The sequence below is a fragment of the Schistocerca nitens genome, chromosome 2 (genome assembly GCF_023898315.1).
Source record: "Schistocerca nitens isolate TAMUIC-IGC-003100 chromosome 2, iqSchNite1.1, whole genome shotgun sequence".
NCBI classification, from domain to species: Eukaryota; Metazoa; Arthropoda; class Insecta; order Orthoptera; family Acrididae; genus Schistocerca; species Schistocerca nitens.
This window is the reverse complement of record NC_064615.1, coordinates 669,406,067-669,427,954: the sequence shown is the minus strand read 5'-3', so window position 1 is coordinate 669,427,954 and position 21,888 is coordinate 669,406,067. Positions and strand designations below refer to the sequence as shown.

The window sequence follows — 21,888 nt, the reverse complement described above, 5'->3', positions numbered from 1 at the left end:
TTAACGCTGTAATGCCCTGCTGCAGTCCCACTCGTGAATCATTTAATGATGGCATCCGTCCACGTCGGTATCCGATCGGGGGAAAGTAGGCGGCCCACTTACTTACTGCAGAAATAAGCACCGAATCGTCGTGTAGCGTTGTCTAATGCAAATGAGAAATGTCCTGTGCATTCAGTATAACAATTACTGCAACGACGCGATTATCTTGATTCGCAACATTTATTTGTCACCTCTGTTGACCTCATCGCTGACGTTGCTTTCAAGTTTCTTACGAAGAGCAAACCACGTTCTTCCTAGCCGATTTGTGAGAGCAGAAGCTCCTGCAGTTGGCGATGGAGCCTGGCCCTATCAGATCGCTTCCGTATATGGCGGCCGAACGGAAAGCAAACTGTCGAAAGGCGACACTTGTGCTACAGTTGGGGGTATTATAGGCTCGATACGTTAAAATGACTGCGAGAAGTAAGCACTTAAATATGAATTAGAACGCACCCTTCCCAAACACCAGCAAGGTGCCAAACTTCGTTTCCTTTATAGGTCTTGAGATGATGTTTGATTCGAAAAGGCGTGCGCAATCGAATGTTGTTTCCTTCCATCTGGTAGGCGGTTTAGTTTCATATTTCTTGCTGATGTTATCTGCCACCTACACGTTCCACTGTTGCTACTGAGTAGCGTTTCGCATGTAGAAGGCGGGATCCGAAATGGATGCCTTACGTAAATTTCTTCGACGAGGATGGGATTCGAACCCACGCGTGCAGAGCACATTGGATTAGCAGTCCAACGCCTTAACCACTCGGCCACCTCGTCTGATGCTTCGGAATCTGAGTCCATCGCTAGACCTCTCGGAAAGAAGTCGTTTGTCGATTCGAAAACGCATCGTACTGTGGCTGGTGTTAACGCTGTAATGCCCTGCTGCAGTCCCACTCGTGAATCATTTAATGATGGCATCCGTCCACGTCGGTATCCGATCGGGGGAAAGTAGGCGGCCCACTTACTTACTGCAGAAATAAGCACCGAATCGTCGTGTAGCGTTGTCTAATGCAAATGAGAAATGTCCTGTGCATTCAGTATAACAATTACTGCAACGACGCGATTATCTTGATTCGCAACATTTATTTGTCACCTCTGTTGACCTCATCGCTGACGTTGCTTTCAAGTTTCTTACGAAGAGCAAACCACGTTCTTCCTAGCCGATTTGTGAGAGCAGAAGCTCCTGCAGTTGGCGATGGAGCCTGGCCCTATCAGATCGCTTCCGTATATGGCGGCCGAACGGAAAGCAGACTGTCGAAAGGCGACAGTTGTGCTACAGTTGGGGTATTATAGGCTCGATACGTTAAAATGACTGCGAGAAGTAAGCACTTAAATATGAATTAGAACGCACCCTTCCCAAACACCAGCAAGGTGCCAAACTTCGTTTCCTTTATAGGTCTTGAGATGATGTTTGATTCGAAAAGGCGTGCGCAATCGAATGTTGTTTCCTTCCATCTGGTAGGCGGTTTAGTTTCATATTTCTTGCTGATGTTATCTGCCACCTACACGTTCCACTGTTGCTACTGAGTAGCGTTTCGCATGTAGAAGGCGGGATCCGAAATGGATGCCTTACGTAAAATTCTTCGACGAGGATGGGATTCGAACCCACGCGTGCAGAGCACATTGGATTAGCAGTCCAACGCCTTAACCACTCGGCCACCTCGTCTGATGCTTCGGAATCTGAGTCCATCGCTAGACCTTTCGGAAGGAAGTCGTTTGTCGATTCGAAAACGCATCGTACTGTGGCTGGTGTTAACGCTGTAATGCCCTGCTGCAGTCCCACTCGTGAATCATTTAATGATGGCATCCGTCCACGTCGGTATCCGATCGGGGGAAAGTAGGCGGCCCACTTACTTACTGCAGAAATAAGCACCGAATCGTCGTGTAGCGTTGTCTAATGCAAATGAGAAATGTCCTGTGCATTCAGTATAACAATTACTGCAACGACGCGATTATCTTGATTCGCAACATTTATTTGTCACCTCTGTTGACCTCATCGCTGACGTTGCTTTCAAGTTTCTTACGAAGAGCAAACCACGTTCTTCCTAGCCGATTTGTGAGAGCAGAAGCTCCTGCAGTTGGCGATGGAGCCCGGCCCTATCAGATCGCTTCCGTATATGGCGGCCGAACGGAAAGCAAACTGTCGAAAGGCGACACTTGTGCTACAGTTGGGGGTATTATAGGCTCGATACGTTAAAATGACTGCGAGAAGTAAGCACTTAAATATGAATTAGAACGCACCCTTCCCAAACACCAGCAAGGTGCCAAACTTCGTTTCCTTTATAGGTCTTGAGATGATGTTTGATTCGAAAAGGCGTGCGCAATCGAATGTTGTTTCCTTCCATCTGGTAGGCGGTTTAGTTTCATATTTCTTGCTGATGTTATCTGCCACCTACACGTTCCACTGTTGCTACTGAGTAGCGTTTCGCATGTAGAAGGCGGGATCCGAAATGGATGCCTTACGTAAAATTCTTCGACGAGGATGGGATTCGAACCCACGCGTGCAGAGCACATTGGATTAGCAGTCCAACGCCTTAACCACTCGGCCACCTCGTCTGATGCTTCGGAATCTGAGTCCATCGCTAGACCTTTCGGAAAGAAGTCGTTTGTCGATTCGAAAACGCATCGTACTGTGGCTGGTGTTAACGCTGTAATGCCCTGCTGCAGTCCCACTCGTGAATCATTTAATGATGGCATCCGTCCACGTCGGTATCCGATCGGGGGAAAGTAGGCGGCCCACTTACTTACTGCAGAAATAAGCACCGAATCGTCGTGTAGCGTTGTCTAATGCAAATGAGAAATGTCCTGTGCATTCAGTATAACAATTACTGCAACGACGCGATTATCTTGATTCGCAACATTTATTTGTCACCTCTGTTGACCTCATCGCTGACGTTGCTTTCAAGTTTCTTACGAAGAGCAAACCACGTTCTTCCTAGCCGATTTGTGAGAGCAGAAGCTCCTGCAGTTGGCGATGGAGCCTGGCCCTATCAGATCGCTTCCGTATATGGCGGCCGAACGGAAAGCAAACTGTCGAAAGGCGACACTTGTGCTACAGTTGGGGGTATTATAGGCTCGATACGTTAAAATGACTGCGAGAAGTAAGCACTTAAATATGAATTAGAACGCACCCTTCCCAAACACCAGCAAGGTGCCAAACTTCGTTTCCTTTATAGGTCTTGAGATGATGTTTGATTCGAAAAGGCGTGCGCAATCGAATGTTGTTTCCTTCCATCTGGTAGGCGGTTTAGTTTCATATTTCTTGCTGATGTTATCTGCCACCTACACGTTCCACTGTTGCTACTGAGTAGCGTTTCGCATGTAGAAGGCGGGATCCGAAATGGATGCCTTACGTAAAATTCTTCGACGAGGATGGGATTCGAACCCACGCGTGCAGAGCACATTGGATTAGCAGTCCAACGCCTTAACCACTCGGCCACCTCGTCTGATGCTTCGGAATCTGAGTCCATCGCTAGACCTTTCGGAAAGAAGTCGTTTGTCGATTCGAAAACGCATCGTACTGTGGCTGGTGTTAACGCTGTAATGCCCTGCTGCAGTCCCACTCGTGAATCATTTAATGATGGCATCCGTCCACGTCGGTATCCGATCGGGGGAAAGTAGGCGGCCCACTTACTTACTGCAGAAATAAGCACCGAATCGTCGTGTAGCGTTGTCTAATGCAAATGAGAAATGTCCTGTGCATTCAGTATAACAATTACTGCAACGACGCGATTATCTTGATTCGCAACATTTATTTGTCACCTCTGTTGACCTCATCGCTGACGTTGCTTTCAAGTTTCTTACGAAGAGCAAACCACGTTCTTCCTAGCCGATTTGTGAGAGCAGAAGCTCCTGCAGTTGGCGATGGAGCCTGGCCCTATCAGATCGCTTCCGTATATGGCGGCCGAACGGAAAGCAAACTGTCGAAAGGCGACACTTGTGCTACAGTTGGGGGTATTATAGGCTCGATACGTTAAAATGACTGCGAGAAGTAAGCACTTAAATATGAATTAGAACGCACCCTTCCCAAACACCAGCAAGGTGCCAAACTTCGTTTCCTTTATAGGTCTTGAGATGATGTTTGATTCGAAAAGGCGTGCGCAATCGAATGTTGTTTCCTTCCATCTGGTAGGCGGTTTAGTTTCATATTTCTTGCTGATGTTATCTGCCACCTACACGTTCCACTGTTGCTACTGAGTAGCGTTTCGCATGTAGAAGGCGGGATCCGAAATGGATGCCTTACGTAAAATTCTTCGACGAGGATGGGATTCGAACCCACGCGTGCAGAGCACATTGGATTAGCAGTCCAACGCCTTAACCACTCGGCCACCTCGTCTGATGCTTCGGAATCTGAGTCCATCGCTAGACCTTTCGGAAAGAAGTCGTTTGTCGATTCGAAAACGCATCGTACTGTGGCTGGTGTTAACGCTGTAATGCCCTGCTGCAGTCCCACTCGTGAATCATTTAATGATGGCATCCGTCCACGTCGGTATCCGATCGGGGGAAAGTAGGCGGCCCACTTACTTACTGCAGAAATAAGCACCGAATCGTCGTGTAGCGTTGTCTAATGCAAATGAGAAATGTCCTGTGCATTCAGTATAACAATTACTGCAACGACGCGATTATCTTGATTCGCAACATTTATTTGTCACCTCTGTTGACCTCATCGCTGACGTTGCTTTCAAGTTTCTTACGAAGAGCAAACCACGTTCTTCCTAGCCGATTTGTGAGAGCAGAAGCTCCTGCAGTTGGCGATGGAGCCTGGCCCTATCAGATCGCTTCCGTATATGGCGGCCGAACGGAAAGCAAACTGTCGAAAGGCGACACTTGTGCTACAGTTGGGGGTATTATAGGCTCGATACGTTAAAATGACTGCGAGAAGTAAGCACTTAAATATGAATTAGAACGCACCCTTCCCAAACACCAGCAAGGTGCCAAACTTCGTTTCCTTTATAGGTCTTGAGATGATGTTTGATTCGAAAAGGCGTGCGCAATCGAATGTTGTTTCCTTCCATCTGGTAGGCGGTTTAGTTTCATATTTCTTGCTGATGTTATCTGCCACCTACACGTTCCACTGTTGCTACTGAGTAGCGTTTCGCATGTAGAAGGCGGGATCCGAAATGGATGCCTTACGTAAAATTCTTCGACGAGGATGGGATTCGAACCCACGCGTGCAGAGCACATTGGATTAGCAGTCCAACGCCTTAACCACTCGGCCACCTCGTCTGATGCTTCGGAATCTGAGTCCATCGCTAGACCTTTCGGAAAGAAGTCGTTTGTCGATTCGAAAACGCATCGTACTGTGGCTGGTGTTAACGCTGTAATGCCCTGCTGCAGTCCCACTCGTGAATCATTTAATGATGGCATCCGTCCACGTCGGTATCCGATCGGGGGAAAGTAGGCGGCCCACTTACTTACTGCAGAAATAAGCACCGAATCGTCGTGTAGCGTTGTCTAATGCAAATGAGAAATGTCCTGTGCATTCAGTATAACAATTACTGCAACGACGCGATTATCTTGATTCGCAACATTTATTTGTCACCTCTGTTGACCTCATCGCTGACGTTGCTTTCAAGTTTCTTACGAAGAGCAAACCACGTTCTTCCTAGCCGATTTGTGAGAGCAGAAGCTCCTGCAGTTGGCGATGGAGCCTGGCCCTATCAGATCGCTTCCGTATATGGCGGCCGAACGGAAAGCAAACTGTCGAAAGGCGACACTTGTGCTACAGTTGGGGGTATTATAGGCTCGATACGTTAAAATGACTGCGAGAAGTAAGCACTTAAATATGAATTAGAACGCACCCTTCCCAAACACCAGCAAGGTGCCAAACTTCGTTTCCTTTATAGGTCTTGAGATGATGTTTGATTCGAAAAGGCGTGCGCAATCGAATGTTGTTTCCTTCCATCTGGTAGGCGGTTTAGTTTCATATTTCTTGCTGATGTTATCTGCCACCTACACGTTCCACTGTTGCTACTGAGTAGCGTTTCGCATGTAGAAGGCGGGATCCGAAATGGATGCCTTACGTAAAATTCTTCGACGAGGATGGGATTCGAACCCACGCGTGCAGAGCACATTGGATTAGCAGTCCAACGCCTTAACCACTCGGCCACCTCGTCTGATGCTTCGGAATCTGAGTCCATCGCTAGACCTTTCGGAAAGAAGTCGTTTGTCGATTCGAAAACGCATCGTACTGTGGCTGGTGTTAACGCTGTAATGCCCTGCTGCAGTCCCACTCGTGAATCATTTAATGATGGCATCCGTCCACGTCGGTATCCGATCGGGGGAAAGTAGGCGGCCCACTTACTTACTGCAGAAATAAGCACCGAATCGTCGTGTAGCGTTGTCTAATGCAAATGAGAAATGTCCTGTGCATTCAGTATAACAATTACTGCAACGACGCGATTATCTTGATTCGCAACATTTATTTGTCACCTCTGTTGACCTCATCGCTGACGTTGCTTTCAAGTTTCTTACGAAGAGCAAACCACGTTCTTCCTAGCCGATTTGTGAGAGCAGAAGCTCCTGCAGTTGGCGATGGAGCCTGGCCCTATCAGATCGCTTCCGTATATGGCGGCCGAACGGAAAGCAAACTGTCGAAAGGCGACACTTGTGCTACAGTTGGGGGTATTATAGGCTCGATACGTTAAAATGACTGCGAGAAGTAAGCACTTAAATATGAATTAGAACGCACCCTTCCCAAACACCAGCAAGGTGCCAAACTTCGTTTCCTTTATAGGTCTTGAGATGATGTTTGATTCGAAAAGGCGTGCGCAATCGAATGTTGTTTCCTTCCATCTGGTAGGCGGTTTAGTTTCATATTTCTTGCTGATGTTATCTGCCACCTACACGTTCCACTGTTGCTACTGAGTAGCGTTTCGCATGTAGAAGGCGGGATCCGAAATGGATGCCTTACGTAAAATTCTTCGACGAGGATGGGATTCGAACCCACGCGTGCAGAGCACATTGGATTAGCAGTCCAACGCCTTAACCACTTTTTTTTTTTTGTTTTTAACCACTTTTTTTCTTTTTCTGTTTTTGCTTTTTTTACTTTTTTTATGTTTTTTTTTAGTAGATGCATTGTTGTAATGTTTGATGTTTTTACTGTAAAAGAAAACACTGAAATTTCTTTCCGTATCCATTTTTTTTTGGTTCTACTAATTTTCCGCATGTTGGTTTTGTTTATTCCCTTTATGTCTAATTTCGTTGTTCGTTGTAAGTTGTTTATTCGTTTGTTTTCTATCCATCTTCGTTGTTCGTTTTCTTTCTTCTGTTCTGCAGGTTTGTTTTATTCAAAATACACCAAATGATAGATGCCGTCGAAAGAACTGCTACTGGGAAGGAAATATTCTTGAAATTCAAACGTTGCCATATGCATAATCTCCAGGGGACAAATGAATGTCTTTGCAGAGAGTATAACCTTCGACTGTAGTACAGGAAAGACGAATTGTTGTAAGAGATGTTCCACCTGTCCATGTCCTATGGCATCTCAAGTACGACGTGAAGAAAATTTTGAAATGTTGACTGATACCGGTGTCCATATTGGTTGGTTGTGCGCCAGTGTTGGGTTGAGAGATATACTTGAAAATCTAAGACATTAGGGGCACTGCCGGACAAAATATAGTTGATAAAATGTCCCACGAGCCATAGATAACTGTTATGTTTGGCAGCCGGGAAAAGTCGGAAATCTGGCCGCAGAATATCGTGGATCGGAATCGCATGAGGCGCAGTCCGATTAAGCACAGCGAGTTTTTTGCGCGTCCAGTTCCAGATGTGCACTTGGTCTTTGCAGACAAACAGATGTGCAAGAGTCGCAACCATGTGGCACAAGTCGCAGTAGGGACTCGGTGCAAGATTAATCCTGTGCCGCTTTTCTGGCGTCGGAACAGTTTCAGTGACCACGTCATACCATTTGGAGCGAACATCTGTCGGAAGCGTCGGATTATGAATGTTAGTCCAAACGAGGGACCAATTGCACGCCGGATACTTCTTTTCCAAGGGGCCAGGCAGTGACGGCCGAAGTAAGTGGCGGTACAGTTGAACTGTCGGCTTCTTGAAAAGCTCGTCGTCGAGATAGCTACTTTCAAGATAATATAGTGCTATATGCTGAAAGTGCGGGCTGACGTGGCCAATGTCCACAGGCGGAGATAAGTTGCAAGGGCGGGACAGCTGATAGAGCCGCTTCGTCACGGTGTCCTCGCTGGCGGTGAGTATCCGCCGTGAGCGTTTCAGATACAGCGCCAGGGCGTGAATGCCGGGGTTCTTCAAGCCTAGGCCTCCCATATCGCAAGGCAATGCTGTCGTGGTGAAGGAAACCTTAAAAATATTGAGCTTCCAGACGTACCAGGCGGCAGCCGCTAGAAGTGATCTTGCGACAGTGATTGGCATGGGTAGGACGGCGGCAACAAACTGTAATTTGGAGAGGGCATAAGAGTTGACGAAAAAGGCTCGCTGCAAACGATCGAGTTGTCGCATATTTTGGTCGCGCAGGAGTGCTTTTATCGCCTGAATTTTGGGTAGCCAATTTTTGTGAGACATGTCCAGTGGCCGGGCCGTGACGTAGAGACCAAGGTGTTTTCTAGTCTGTACACAAGGCAGCCAAGCGTCGCCTGTGAGCGGTCGTTCCTGACCAAGCGTTAAGACGGCGGATTTATTGACGTTTAACAGTGCACCACTGTCTCTTTGGAATTCCTCAAGAATGCGCTGCGCTGCGGTGACATCGCGAACATCATTAAGGAGCACGCTGACATCGTCGGCGTATGCTTGGACCACAGACTTGACACCATAAAACTGGAATCCAGGTAGGCTAGGATGTAGGCGGCGCAACAAGGGTTCCATGAGGATCGCATAAAGCGTCGTTGAGAGAGGGCAGCCTTGCTTGATACCCCGTGAGAGCTGGATGTACTCCGTCAATGTATTATTGATCAGGAACCGTGTACGTGTACCACTGATACAGTTGTTGATGAGGTGGATAAAATTAAGACTGAAGCCCATTGTTTCCATCACGCTACTGAGATAATGATAGTCAGCCCGATCGTAAGCCTTGTCAAAATCGAGAAAGGCTATGGCCATTGGAGTGCGGGTGTCCCAGGTGAGGAAGACGAGATCCCGATACAGCGCCAAAATGGTGGACAGTGAGCGACCACGGATCGCACTCATTTGGTATGGTCCCAGAAGATCGGGTAACAGCTGCCGTAATCGGGCATTGAGGGCGCGCGTCAGAAGTTTAAAATCCGCATTGAGCAAAGTAATGGGCCGCAGATCTTTGGTGGTGGTCGGCGTCGGCGTCTTAGGTAGTAAAACAGTTAACCCCTCTGTGAAGGCTTGGGGCAGAGCAATCCCACGTAGTATTTCATTGTACATCTCCGTGAGTCCGTCCCCTAATATAGGCCAATATTTGACGTAAAACTCGACAGAGAGCCCGTCCGTGCCCGGAGATTTATTTCGTGGTGCGGCAAGCAGGGCATCCTTTAGTTCTTCGTTGGTAAAGGGAGTGAGCAAGTCCCGATTGTGGTCGTCGGTAATGCGGTACGGTGGGTGTCCAGAGTGATACCATTCTCGCACTTTCTCATGTGGTACACCCGCACGGGTGTAAAGAGCGGCAAAGTGGTTGGCGACATGGTTTTTGATGTCGCGGTGTTGGGTATAAAAAGCACCGTCTGCATCCTGCAACTTGTGAATAAGTTTCCTGCGCGCCGCATGTAACTGTTGGACGATATGGTGAACAGACGTCTGAACCACTCGGCCACCTCGTCTGATGCTTCGGAATCTGAGTCCATTGCTAGACCTTTCGGAAAGAAGTCGTTTGTCGATTCGAAAACGCATCGTACTGTGGCTGGTGTTAATGCTGTAATGCCCTGCTGCAGTGCAGCTGACCAAGCTCCCACTCGTGAATCATTTAATGATGGCATCCGTCCACGTCGGTATCCGATCGGGGGAAAGTAGGCGGCCCACTTACTTACTGCAGAAATAAGCACCGAATCGTCGTGTAGCGTTGTCTAATGCAAATGAGAAATGTCCTGTGCATTCAGTATAACAATTACTGCAACGACGCGATTATCTTGATTCGCAACATTTATTTGTCACCTCTGTTGACCTCATCGCTGACGTTGCTTTCAAGTTTCTTACGAAGAGCAAACCACGTTCTTCCTAGCCGATTTGTGAGAGCAGAAGCTCCTGCAGTTGGCGATGGAGCCCGGCCCTATCAGATCGCTTCCGTATATGGCGGCCGAACGGAAAGCAAACTGTCGAAAGGCGACACTTGTGCTACAGTTGGGGGTATTATAGGCTCGATACGTTAAAATGACTGCGAGAAGTAAGCACTTAAATATGAATTAGAACGCACCCTTCCCAAACACCAGCAAGGTGCCAAACTTCGTTTCCTTTATAGGTCTTGAGATGATGTTTGATTCGAAAAGGCGTGCGCAATCGAATGTTGTTTCCTTCCATCTGGTAGGCGGTTTAGTTTCATATTTCTTGCTGATGTTATCTGCCACCTACACGTTCCACTGTTGCTACTGAGTAGCGTTTCGCATGTAGAAGGCGGGATCCGAAATGGATGCCTTACGTAAAATTCTTCGACGAGGATGGGATTCGAACCCACGCGTGCAGAGCACATTGGATGAGCAGTCCAACGCCTTAACCACTCGGCCACCTCGTCTGATGCTTCGGAATCTGAGTCCATCGCTAGACCTTTCGGAAAGAAGTCGTTTGTCGATTCGAAAACGCATCGTACTGTGGCTGGTGTTAACGCTGTAATGCCCTGCTGCAGTCCCACTCGTGAATCATTTAATGATGGCATCCGTCCACGTCGGTATCCGATCGGGGGAAAGTAGGCGGCCCACTTACTTACTGCAGAAATAAGCACCGAATCGTCGTGTAGCGTTGTCTAATGCAAATGAGAAATGTCCTGTGCATTCAGTATAACAATTACTGCAACGACGCGATTATCTTGATTCGCAACATTTATTTGTCACCTCTGTTGACCTCATCGCTGACGTTGCTTTCAAGTTTCTTACGAAGAGCAAACCACGTTCTTCCTAGCCGATTTGTGAGAGCAGAAGCTCCTGCAGTTGGCGATGGAGCCTGGCCCTATCAGATCGCTTCCGTATATGGCGGCCGAACGGAAAGCAAACTGTCGAAAGGCGACACTTGTGCTACAGTTGGGGGTATTATAGGCTCGATACGTTAAAATGACTGCGAGAAGTAAGCACTTAAATATGAATTAGAACGCACCCTTCCCAAACACCAGCAAGGTGCCAAACTTCGTTTCCTTTATAGGTCTTGAGATGATGTTTGATTCGAAAAGGCGTGCGCAATCGAATGTTGTTTCCTTCCATCTGGTAGGCGGTTTAGTTTCATATTTCTTGCTGATGTTATCTGCCACCTACACGTTCCACTGTTGCTACTGAGTAGCGTTTCGCATGTAGAAGGCGGGATCCGAAATGGATGCCTTACGTAAAATTCTTCGACGAGGATGGGATTCGAACCCACGCGTGCAGAGCACATTGGATTAGCAGTCCAACGCCTTAACCACTCGGCCACCTCGTCTGATGCTTCGGAATCTGAGTCCATCGCTAGACCTTTCGGAAAGAAGTCGTTTGTCGATTCGAAAACGCATCGTACTGTGGCTGGTGTTAACGCTGTAATGCCCTGCTGCAGTCCCACTCGTGAATCATTTAATGATGGCATCCGTCCACGTCGGTATCCGATCGGGGGAAAGTAGGCGGCCCACTTACTTACTGCAGAAATAAGCACCGAATCGTCGTGTAGCGTTGTCTAATGCAAATGAGAAATGTCCTGTGCATTCAGTATAACAATTACTGCAACGACGCGATTATCTTGATTCGCAACATTTATTTGTCACCTCTGTTGACCTCATCGCTGACGTTGCTTTCAAGTTTCTTACGAAGAGCAAACCACGTTCTTCCTAGCCGATTTGTGAGAGCAGAAGCTCCTGCAGTTGGCGATGGAGCCTGGCCCTATCAGATCGCTTCCGTATATGGCGGCCGAACGGAAAGCAAACTGTCGAAAGGCGACACTTGTGCTACAGTTGGGGGTATTATAGGCTCGATACGTTAAAATGACTGCGAGAAGTAAGCACTTAAATATGAATTAGAACGCACCCTTCCCAAACACCAGCAAGGTGCCAAACTTCGTTTCCTTTATAGGTCTTGAGATGATGTTTGATTCGAAAAGGCGTGCGCAATCGAATGTTGTTTCCTTCCATCTGGTAGGCGGTTTAGTTTCATATTTCTTGCTGATGTTATCTGCCACCTACACGTTCCACTGTTGCTACTGAGTAGCGTTTCGCATGTAGAAGGCGGGATCCGAAATGGATGCCTTACGTAAAATTCTTCGACGAGGATGGGATTCGAACCCACGCGTGCAGAGCACATTGGATTAGCAGTCCAACGCCTTAACCACTTTTTTTTTTTTGTTTTTAACCACTTTTTTTCTTTTTCTGTTTTTGCTTTTTTTACTTTTTTTATGTTTTTTTTTAGTAGATGCATTGTTGTAATGTTTGATGTTTTTACTGTAAAAGAAAACACTGAAATTTCTTTCCGTATCCATTTTTTTTTGGTTCTACTAATTTTCCGCATGTTGGTTTTGTTTATTCCCTTTATGTCTAATTTCGTTGTTCGTTGTAAGTTGTTTATTCGTTTGTTTTCTATCCATCTTCGTTGTTCGTTTTCTTTCTTCTGTTCTGCAGGTTTGTTTTATTCAAAATACACCAAATGATAGATGCCGTCGAAAGAACTGCTACTGGGAAGGAAATATTCTTGAAATTCAAACGTTGCCATATGCATAATCTCCAGGGGACAAATGAATGTCTTTGCAGAGAGTATAACCTTCGACTGTAGTACAGGAAAGACGAATTGTTGTAAGAGATGTTCCACCTGTCCATGTCCTATGGCATCTCAAGTACGACGTGAAGAAAATTTTGAAATGTTGACTGATACCGGTGTCCATATTGGTTGGTTGTGCGCCAGTGTTGGGTTGAGAGATATACTTGAAAATCTAAGACATTAGGGGCACTGCCGGACAAAATATAGTTGATAAAATGTCCCACGAGCCATAGATAACTGTTATGTTTGGCAGCCGGGAAAAGTCGGAAATCTGGCCGCAGAATATCGTGGATCGGAATCGCATGAGGCGCAGTCCGATTAAGCACAGCGAGTTTTTTGCGCGTCCAGTTCCAGATGTGCACTTGGTCTTTGCAGACAAACAGATGTGCAAGAGTCGCAACCATGTGGCACAAGTCGCAGTAGGGACTCGGTGCAAGATTAATCCTGTGCCGCTTTTCTGGCGTCGGAACAGTTTCAGTGACCACGTCATACCATTTGGAGCGAACATCTGTCGGAAGCGTCGGATTATGAATGTTAGTCCAAACGAGGGACCAATTGCACGCCGGATACTTCTTTTCCAAGGGGCCAGGCAGTGACGGCCGAAGTAAGTGGCGGTACAGTTGAACTGTCGGCTTCTTGAAAAGCTCGTCGTCGAGATAGCTACTTTCAAGATAATATAGTGCTATATGCTGAAAGTGCGGGCTGACGTGGCCAATGTCCACAGGCGGAGATAAGTTGCAAGGGCGGGACAGCTGATAGAGCCGCTTCGTCACGGTGTCCTCGCTGGCGGTGAGTATCCGCCGTGAGCGTTTCAGATACAGCGCCAGGGCGTGAATGCCGGGGTTCTTCAAGCCTAGGCCTCCCATATCGCAAGGCAATGCTGTCGTGGTGAAGGAAACCTTAAAAATATTGAGCTTCCAGACGTACCAGGCGGCAGCCGCTAGAAGTGATCTTGCGACAGTGATTGGCATGGGTAGGACGGCGGCAACAAACTGTAATTTGGAGAGGGCATAAGAGTTGACGAAAAAGGCTCGCTGCAAACGATCGAGTTGTCGCATATTTTGGTCGCGCAGGAGTGCTTTTATCGCCTGAATTTTGGGTAGCCAATTTTTGTGAGACATGTCCAGTGGCCGGGCCGTGACGTAGAGACCAAGGTGTTTTCTAGTCTGTACACAAGGCAGCCAAGCGTCGCCTGTGAGCGGTCGTTCCTGACCAAGCGTTAAGACGGCGGATTTATTGACGTTTAACAGTGCACCACTGTCTCTTTGGAATTCCTCAAGAATGCGCTGCGCTGCGGTGACATCGCGAACATCATTAAGGAGCACGCTGACATCGTCGGCGTATGCTTGGACCACAGACTTGACACCATAAAACTGGAATCCAGGTAGGCTAGGATGTAGGCGGCGCAACAAGGGTTCCATGAGGATCGCATAAAGCGTCGTTGAGAGAGGGCAGCCTTGCTTGATACCCCGTGAGAGCTGGATGTACTCCGTCAATGTATTATTGATCAGGAACCGTGTACGTGTACCACTGATACAGTTGTTGATGAGGTGGATAAAATTAAGACTGAAGCCCATTGTTTCCATCACGCTACTGAGATAATGATAGTCAGCCCGATCGTAAGCCTTGTCAAAATCGAGAAAGGCTATGGCCATTGGAGTGCGGGTGTCCCAGGTGAGGGAGACGAGATCCCGATACAGCGCCAAAATGGTGGACAGTGAGCGACCACGGATCGCACTCATTTGGTATGGTCCCAGAAGATCGGGTAACAGCTGCCGTAATCGGGCATTGAGGGCGCGCGTCAGAAGTTTAAAATCCGCATTGAGCAAAGTAATGGGCCGCAGATCTTTGGTGGTGGTCGGCGTCGGCGTCTTAGGTAGTAAAACAGTTAAACCCTCTGTGAAGGCTTGGGGCAGAGCAATCCCACGTAGTATTTCATTGTACATCTCCGTGAGTCCGTCCCCTAATATAGGCCAATATTTGACGTAAAACTCGACAGAGAGCCCGTCCGTGCCCGGAGATTTATTTCGTGGTGCGGCAAGCAGGGCATCCTTTAGTTCTTCGTTGGTAAAGGGAGTGAGCAAGTCCCGATTGTGGTCGTCGGTAATGCGGTACGGTGGGTGTCCAGAGTGATACCATTCTCGCACTTTCTCATGTGGTACACCCGCACGGGTGTAAAGAGCGGCAAAGTGGTTGGCGACATGGTTTTTGATGTCGCGGTGTTGGGTATAAAAAGCACCGTCTGCATCCTGCAACTTGTGAATAAGTTTCCTGCGCGCCGCATGTAACTGTTGGACGATATGGTGAACAGACGTCTGAACCACTCGGCCACCTCGTCTGATGCTTCGGAATCTGAGTCCATTGCTAGACCTTTCGGAAAGAAGTCGTTTGTCGATTCGAAAACGCATCGTACTGTGGCTGGTGTTAATGCTGTAATGCCCTGCTGCAGTGCAGCTGACCAAGCTCCCACTCGTGAATCATTTAATGATGGCATCCGTCCACGTCGGTATCCGATCGGGGGAAAGTAGGCGGCCCACTTACTTACTGCAGAAATAAGCACCGAATCGTCGTGTAGCGTTGTCTAATGCAAATGAGAAATGTCCTGTGCATTCAGTATAACAATTACTGCAACGACGCGATTATCTTGATTCGCAACATTTATTTGTCACCTCTGTTGACCTCATCGCTGACGTTGCTTTCAAGTTTCTTACGAAGAGCAAACCACGTTCTTCCTAGCCGATTTGTGAGAGCAGAAGCTCCTGCAGTTGGCGATGGAGCCCGGCCCTATCAGATCGCTTCCGTATATGGCGGCCGAACGGAAAGCAAACTGTCGAAAGGCGACAGTTGTGCTACAGTTGGGGGTATTATAGGCTCGATACGTTAAAATGACTGCGAGAAGTAAGCACTTAAATATGAATTAGAACGCACCCTTCCCAAACACCAGCAAGGTGCCAAACTTCGTTTCCTTTATAGGTCTTGAGATGATGTTTGATTCGAAAAGGCGTGCGCAATCGAATGTTGTTTCCTTCCATCTGGTAGGCGGTTTAGTTTCATATTTCTTGCTGATGTTATCTGCCACCTACACGTTCCACTGTTGCTACTGAGTAGCGTTTCGCATGTAGAAGGCGGGATCCGAAATGGATGCCTTACGTAAAATTCTTCGACGAGGATGGGATTCGAACCCACGCGTGCAGAGCACATTGGATTAGCAGTCCAACGCCTTAACCACTCGGCCACCTCGTCTGATGCTTCGGAATCTGAGTCCATCGCTAGACCTTTCGGAAAGAAGTCGTTTGTCGATTCGAAAACGCATCGTACTGTGGCTGGTGTTAACGCTGTAATGCCCTGCTGCAGTCCCACTCGTGAATCATTTAATGATGGCATCCGTCCACGTCGGTATCCGATCGGGGGAAAGTAGGCGGCCCACTTACTTACTGCAGAAATAAGCACCGAATCGTCGTGTAGCGTTGTCTAATGCAAATGAGAAATGTCCTGTGCATTCAGTATAACAATTACTGCAACGACGCGATTATCTTGATTCGCAACATTTATTTGTCACCTCTGTTGACCTCATCGCTGACGTTGCTTTCAAGTTTCTTACGAAGAGCAAACCACGTTCTTCCTAGCCGATTTGTGAGAGCAGAAGCTCCTGCAGTTGGCGATGGAGCCTGGCCCTATCAGATCGCTTCCGTATATGGCGGCCGAACGGAAAGCAAACTGTCGAAAGGCGACACTTGTGCTACAGTTGGGGGTATTATAGGCTCGATACGTTAAAATGACTGCGAGAAGTAAGCACTTAAATATGAATTAGAACGCACCCTTCCCAAACACCAGCAAGGTGCCAAACTTCGTTTCCTTTATAGGTCTTGAGATGATGTTTGATTCGAAAAGGCGTGCGCAATCGAATGTTGTTTCCTTCCATCTGGTAGGCGGTTTAGTTTCATATTTCTTGCTGATGTTATCTGCCACCTACACGTTCCACTGTTGCTACTGAGTAGCGTTTCGCATGTAGAAGGCGGGATCCGAAATGGATGCCTTACGTAAAATTCTTCGACGAGGATGGGATTCGAACCCACGCGTGCAGAGCACATTGGATTAGCAGTCCAACGCCTTAACCACTCGGCCACCTCGTCTGATGCTTCGGAATCTGAGTCCATCGCTAGACCTTTCGGAAAGAAGTCGTTTGTCGATTCGAAAACGCATCGTACTGTGGCTGGTGTTAACGCTGTAATGCCCTGCTGCAGTCCCACTCGTGAATCATTTAATGATGGCATCCGTCCACGTCGGTATCCGATCGGGGGAAAGTAGGCGGCCCACTTACTTACTGCAGAAATAAGCACCGAATCGTCGTGTAGCGTTGTCTAATGCAAATGAGAAATGTCCTGTGCATTCAGTATAACAATTACTGCAACGACGCGATTATCTTGATTCGCAACATTTATTTGTCACCTCTGTTGACCTCATCGCTGACGTTGCTTTCAAGTTTCTTACGAAGAGCAAACCACGTTCTTCCTAGCCGATTTGTGAGAGCAGAAGCTCCTGCAGTTGGCGATGGAGCCCGGCCCTATCAGATCGCTTCCGTATATGGCGGCCGAACGGAAAGCAAACTGTCGAAAGGCGACAGTTGTGCTACAGTTGGGGGTATTATAGGCTCGATACGTTAAAATGACTGCGAGAAGTAAGCACTTAAATATGAATTAGAACGCACCCTTCCCAAACACCAGCAAGGTGCCAAACTTCGTTTCCTTTATAGGTCTTGAGATGATGTTTGATTCGAAAAGGCGTGCGCAATCGAATGTTGTTTCCTTCCATCTGGTAGGCGGTTTAGTTTCATATTTCTTGCTGATGTTATCTGCCACCTACACGTTCCACTGTTGCTACTGAGTAGCGTTTCGCATGTAGAAGGCGGGATCCGAAATGGATGCCTTACGTAAAATTCTTCGACGAGGATGGGATTCGAACCCACGCGTGCAGAGCACATTGGATTAGCAGTCCAACGCCTTAACCACTCGGCCACCTCGTCTGATGCTTCGGAATCTGAGTCCATCGCTAGACCTTTCGGAAAGAAGTCGTTTGTCGATTCGAAAACGCATCGTACTGTGGCTGGTGTTAACGCTGTAATGCCCTGCTGCAGTCCCACTCGTGAATCATTTAATGATGGCATCCGTCCACGTCGGTATCCGATCGGGGGAAAGTAGGCGGCCCACTTACTTACTGCAGAAATAAGCACCGAATCGTCGTGTAGCGTTGTCTAATGCAAATGAGAAATGTCCTGTGCATTCAGTATAACAATTACTGCAACGACGCGATTATCTTGATTCGCAACATTTATTTGTCACCTCTGTTGACCTCATCGCTGACGTTGCTTTCAAGTTTCTTACGAAGAGCAAACCACGTTCTTCCTAGCCGATTTGTGAGAGCAGAAGCTCCTGCAGTTGGCGATGGAGCCTGGCCCTATCAGATCGCTTCCGTATATGGCGGCCGAACGGAAAGCAAACTGTCGAAAGGCGACACTTGTGCTACAGTTGGGGGTATTATAGGCTCGATACGTTAAAATGACTGCGAGAAGTAAGCACTTAAATATGAATTAGAACGCACCCTTCCCAAACACCAGCAAGGTGCCAAACTTCGTTTCCTTTATAGGTCTTGAGATGATGTTTGATTCGAAAAGGCGTGCGCAATCGAATGTTGTTTCCTTCCATCTGGTAGGCGGTTTAGTTTCATATTTCTTGCTGATGTTATCTGCCACCTACACGTTCCACTGTTGCTACTGAGTAGCGTTTCGCATGTAGAAGGCGGGATCCGAAATGGATGCCTTACGTAAAATTCTTCGACGAGGATGGGATTCGAACCCACGCGTGCAGAGCACATTGGATTAGCAGTCCAACGCCTTAACCACTCGGCCACCTCGTCTGATGCTTCGGAATCTGAGTCCATCGCTAGACCTTTCGGAAAGAAGTCGTTTGTCGATTCGAAAACGCATCGTACTGTGGCTGGTGTTAACGCTGTAATGCCCTGCTGCAGTCCCACTCGTGAATCATTTAATGATGGCATCCGTCCACGTCGGTATCCGATCGGGGGAAAGTAGGCGGCCCACTTACTTACTGCAGAAATAAGCACCGAATCGTCGTGTAGCGTTGTCTAATGCAAATGAGAAATGTCCTGTGCATTCAGTATAACCATTACTGCAACGACGCGATTATCTTGATTCGCAACATTTATTTGTCACCTCTGTTGACCTCATCGCTGACGTTGCTTTCAAGTTTCTTACGAAGAGCAAACCACGTTCTTCCTAGCCGATTTGTGAGAGCAGAAGCTCCTGCAGTTGGCGATGGAGCCTGGCCCTATCAGATCGCTTCCGTATATGGCGGCCGAACGGAAAGCAAACTGTCGAAAGGCGACACTTGTGCTACAGTTGGGGGTATTATAGGCTCGATACGTTAAAATGACTGCGAGAAGTAAGCACTTAAATATGAATTAGAACGCACCCTTCCCAAACACCAGCAAGGTGCCAAACTTCGTTTCCTTTATAGGTCTTGAGATGATGTTTGATTCGAAAAGGCGTGCGCAATCGAATGTTGTTTCCTTCCATCTGGTAGGCGGTTTAGTTTCATATTTCTTGCTGATTTTATCTGCCACCTACACGTTCCACTGTTGCTACTGAGTAGCGTTTCGCATGTAGAAGGCGGGATCCGAAATGGATGCCTTACGTAAAATTCTTCGACGAGGATGGGATTCGAACCCACGCGTGCAGAGCACATTGGATTAGCAGTCCAACGCCTTAACCACTCGGCCACCTCGTCTGATGCTTCGGAATCCATCGCTAGACCTTTCGGAAAGAAGTCGTTTGTCGATTCGAAAACGCATCGTACTGTGGCTGGTGTTAACGCTGTAATGCCCTGCTGCAGTCCCACTCGTGAATCATTTAATGATGGCATCCGTCCACGTCGGTATCCGATCGGGGGAAAGTAGGCGGCCCACTTACTTACTGCAGAAATAAGCACCGAATCGTCGTGTAGCGTTGTCTAATGCAAATGAGAAATGTCCTGTGCATTCAGTATAACAATTACTGCAACGACGCGATTATCTTGATTCGCAACATTTATTTGTCACCTCTGTTGACCTCATCGCTGACGTTGCTTTCAAGTTTCTTACGAAGAGCAAACCACGTTCTTCCTAGCCGATTTGTGAGAGCAGAAGCTCCTGCAGTTGGCGATGGAGCCTGGCCCTATCAGATCGCTTCCGTATATGGCGGCCGAACGGAAAGCAGACTGTCGAAAGGCGACAGTTGTGCTACAGTTGGGGGTATTATAGGCTCGATACGTTAAAATGACTGCGAGAAGTAAGCACTTAAATATGAATTAGAACGCACCCTTCCCAAACACCAGCAAGGTGCCAAACTTCGTTTCCTTTATAGGTCTTGAGATGATGTTTGATTCGAAAAGGCGTGCGCAATCGAATGTTGTTTCCTTCCATCTGGTAGGCGGTTTAGTTTCATATTTCTTGCTGATGTTATCTGCCACCTACACGTTCCACTGTTGCTACTGAGTAGCGTTTCGCATGTAGAAGGCGGGATCCGAAATGGATGCCTTACGTAAAATTCTTCGACGAGGATGGGATTCGAACCCACGCGTGCAGAGCACATTGGATTAGCAGTCCAACGCCTTAACCACTCGGCCACCTCGTCTGATGCTTCGGAATCTGAGTCCATCGCTAGACCTTTCGGAAAGAAGTCGTTTGTCGATTCGAAAACGCATCGTACTGTGGCTGGTGTTAACGCTGTAATGCCCTGCTGCAGTCCCACTCGTGAATCATTTAATGATGGCATCCGTCCACGTCGGTATCCGATCGGGGGAAAGTAGGCGGCCCACTTACTTACTGCAGAAATAAGCACCGAATCGTCGTGTAGCGTTGTCTAATGCAAATGAGAAATGTCCTGTGCATTCAGTATAACAATTACTGCAACGACGCGATTATCTTGATTCGCAACATTTATTTGTCACCTCTGTTGACCTCATCGCTGACGTTGCTTTCAAGTTTCTTACGAAGAGCAAACCACGTTCTTCCTAGCCGATTTGTGAGAGCAGAAGCTCCTGCAGTTGGCGATGGAGCCCGGCCCTATCAGATAGCTTCCGTATATGGCGGCCGAACGGAAAGCGAACTGTCGAAAGGCGACACTTGTGCTACAGTTGGGGGTATTATAGGCTCGATACGTTAAAATGACTGCGAGAAGTAAGCACTTAAATATGAATTAGAACGCACCCTTCCCAAACACCAGCAAGGTGCCAAACTTCGTTTCCTTTATAGGTCTTGAGGTGATGTTTGATTCGAAAAGGCGTGCGCAATCGAATGTTGTTTCCTTCCATCTGGTAGGCGGTTTAGTTTCATATTTCTTGCTGATGTTATCTGCCACCTACACGTTCCACTGTTGCTACTGAGTAGCGTTTCGCATGTAGAAGGCGGGATCCGAAATGGATGCCTTACGTAAAATTCTTCGACGAGGATGGGATTCGAACCCACGCGTGCAGAGCACATTGGATTAGCAGTCCAACGCCTTAACCACTCGGCCACCTCGTCTGATGCTTCGGAATCTGAGTCCATCGCTAGACCTTTCGGAAAGAAGTCGTGTGTCGATTCGAAAACGCATCGTACTGTGGCTGGTGTTAACGCTGTAATGCCCTGCTGCAGTCCCACTCGTGAATCATTTAATGATGGCATCCGTCCACGTCGGTATCCGATCGGGGGAAAGTAGGCGGCCCACTTACTTACTGCAGAAATAAGCACCGAATCGTCGTGTAGCGTTGTCTAATGCAAATGAGAAATGTCCTGTGCATTCAGTATAACAATTACTGCAACGACGCGATTATCTTGATTCGCAACATTTATTTGTCACCTCTGTTGACCTCATCGCTGACGTTGCTTTCAAGTTTCTTACGAAGAGCAAACCACGTTCTTCCTAGCCGATTTGTGAGAGCAGAAGCTCCTGCAGTTGGCGATGGAGCCCGGCCCTATCAGA

At 47.7% G+C, this 21,888-nt stretch overlaps 16 non-coding genes across 16 annotated transcripts; all 16 read right to left on the bottom strand.

Annotated features, from left to right (window-relative positions):
• Positions 1–722: 722 nt before the first annotated feature.
• On the bottom strand, positions 723–804 carry Trnas-gcu (transfer RNA serine (anticodon GCU)). The gene has a single exon. It is a non-coding gene; the product is annotated as a tRNA-Ser (tRNA).
• An 807-nt stretch (positions 805–1,611) lies between these two features.
• Trnas-gcu (transfer RNA serine (anticodon GCU)) lies at positions 1,612–1,693 on the bottom strand. The gene has a single exon. It is a non-coding gene; the product is annotated as a tRNA-Ser (tRNA).
• Positions 1,694–2,501: 808 nt separating this feature from the next.
• Positions 2,502–2,583, bottom strand: Trnas-gcu (transfer RNA serine (anticodon GCU)). Its single transcript has one exon. It is a non-coding gene; the product is annotated as a tRNA-Ser (tRNA).
• An 808-nt stretch (positions 2,584–3,391) lies between these two features.
• Positions 3,392–3,473, bottom strand: Trnas-gcu (transfer RNA serine (anticodon GCU)). Its single transcript has one exon. It is a non-coding gene; the product is annotated as a tRNA-Ser (tRNA).
• An 808-nt stretch (positions 3,474–4,281) lies between these two features.
• Trnas-gcu (transfer RNA serine (anticodon GCU)) lies at positions 4,282–4,363 on the bottom strand. Its single transcript has one exon. It is a non-coding gene; the product is annotated as a tRNA-Ser (tRNA).
• An 808-nt stretch (positions 4,364–5,171) lies between these two features.
• On the bottom strand, positions 5,172–5,253 carry Trnas-gcu (transfer RNA serine (anticodon GCU)). The gene has a single exon. It is a non-coding gene; the product is annotated as a tRNA-Ser (tRNA).
• Positions 5,254–6,061: 808 nt separating this feature from the next.
• Trnas-gcu (transfer RNA serine (anticodon GCU)) lies at positions 6,062–6,143 on the bottom strand. Its single transcript has one exon. It is a non-coding gene; the product is annotated as a tRNA-Ser (tRNA).
• Positions 6,144–10,602: 4,459 nt separating this feature from the next.
• On the bottom strand, positions 10,603–10,684 carry Trnas-gcu (transfer RNA serine (anticodon GCU)). The gene has a single exon. It is a non-coding gene; the product is annotated as a tRNA-Ser (tRNA).
• An 808-nt stretch (positions 10,685–11,492) lies between these two features.
• Positions 11,493–11,574, bottom strand: Trnas-gcu (transfer RNA serine (anticodon GCU)). The gene has a single exon. It is a non-coding gene; the product is annotated as a tRNA-Ser (tRNA).
• A 4,459-nt stretch (positions 11,575–16,033) lies between these two features.
• Positions 16,034–16,115, bottom strand: Trnas-gcu (transfer RNA serine (anticodon GCU)). The gene has a single exon. It is a non-coding gene; the product is annotated as a tRNA-Ser (tRNA).
• An 808-nt stretch (positions 16,116–16,923) lies between these two features.
• Positions 16,924–17,005, bottom strand: Trnas-gcu (transfer RNA serine (anticodon GCU)). The gene has a single exon. It is a non-coding gene; the product is annotated as a tRNA-Ser (tRNA).
• An 808-nt stretch (positions 17,006–17,813) lies between these two features.
• Trnas-gcu (transfer RNA serine (anticodon GCU)) lies at positions 17,814–17,895 on the bottom strand. The gene has a single exon. It is a non-coding gene; the product is annotated as a tRNA-Ser (tRNA).
• Positions 17,896–18,703: 808 nt separating this feature from the next.
• Trnas-gcu (transfer RNA serine (anticodon GCU)) lies at positions 18,704–18,785 on the bottom strand. The gene has a single exon. It is a non-coding gene; the product is annotated as a tRNA-Ser (tRNA).
• Positions 18,786–19,593: 808 nt separating this feature from the next.
• Trnas-gcu (transfer RNA serine (anticodon GCU)) lies at positions 19,594–19,675 on the bottom strand. Its single transcript has one exon. It is a non-coding gene; the product is annotated as a tRNA-Ser (tRNA).
• An 802-nt stretch (positions 19,676–20,477) lies between these two features.
• Positions 20,478–20,559, bottom strand: Trnas-gcu (transfer RNA serine (anticodon GCU)). The gene has a single exon. It is a non-coding gene; the product is annotated as a tRNA-Ser (tRNA).
• Positions 20,560–21,367: 808 nt separating this feature from the next.
• Positions 21,368–21,449, bottom strand: Trnas-gcu (transfer RNA serine (anticodon GCU)). The gene has a single exon. It is a non-coding gene; the product is annotated as a tRNA-Ser (tRNA).
• Positions 21,450–21,888: the final 439 nt, after the last annotated feature.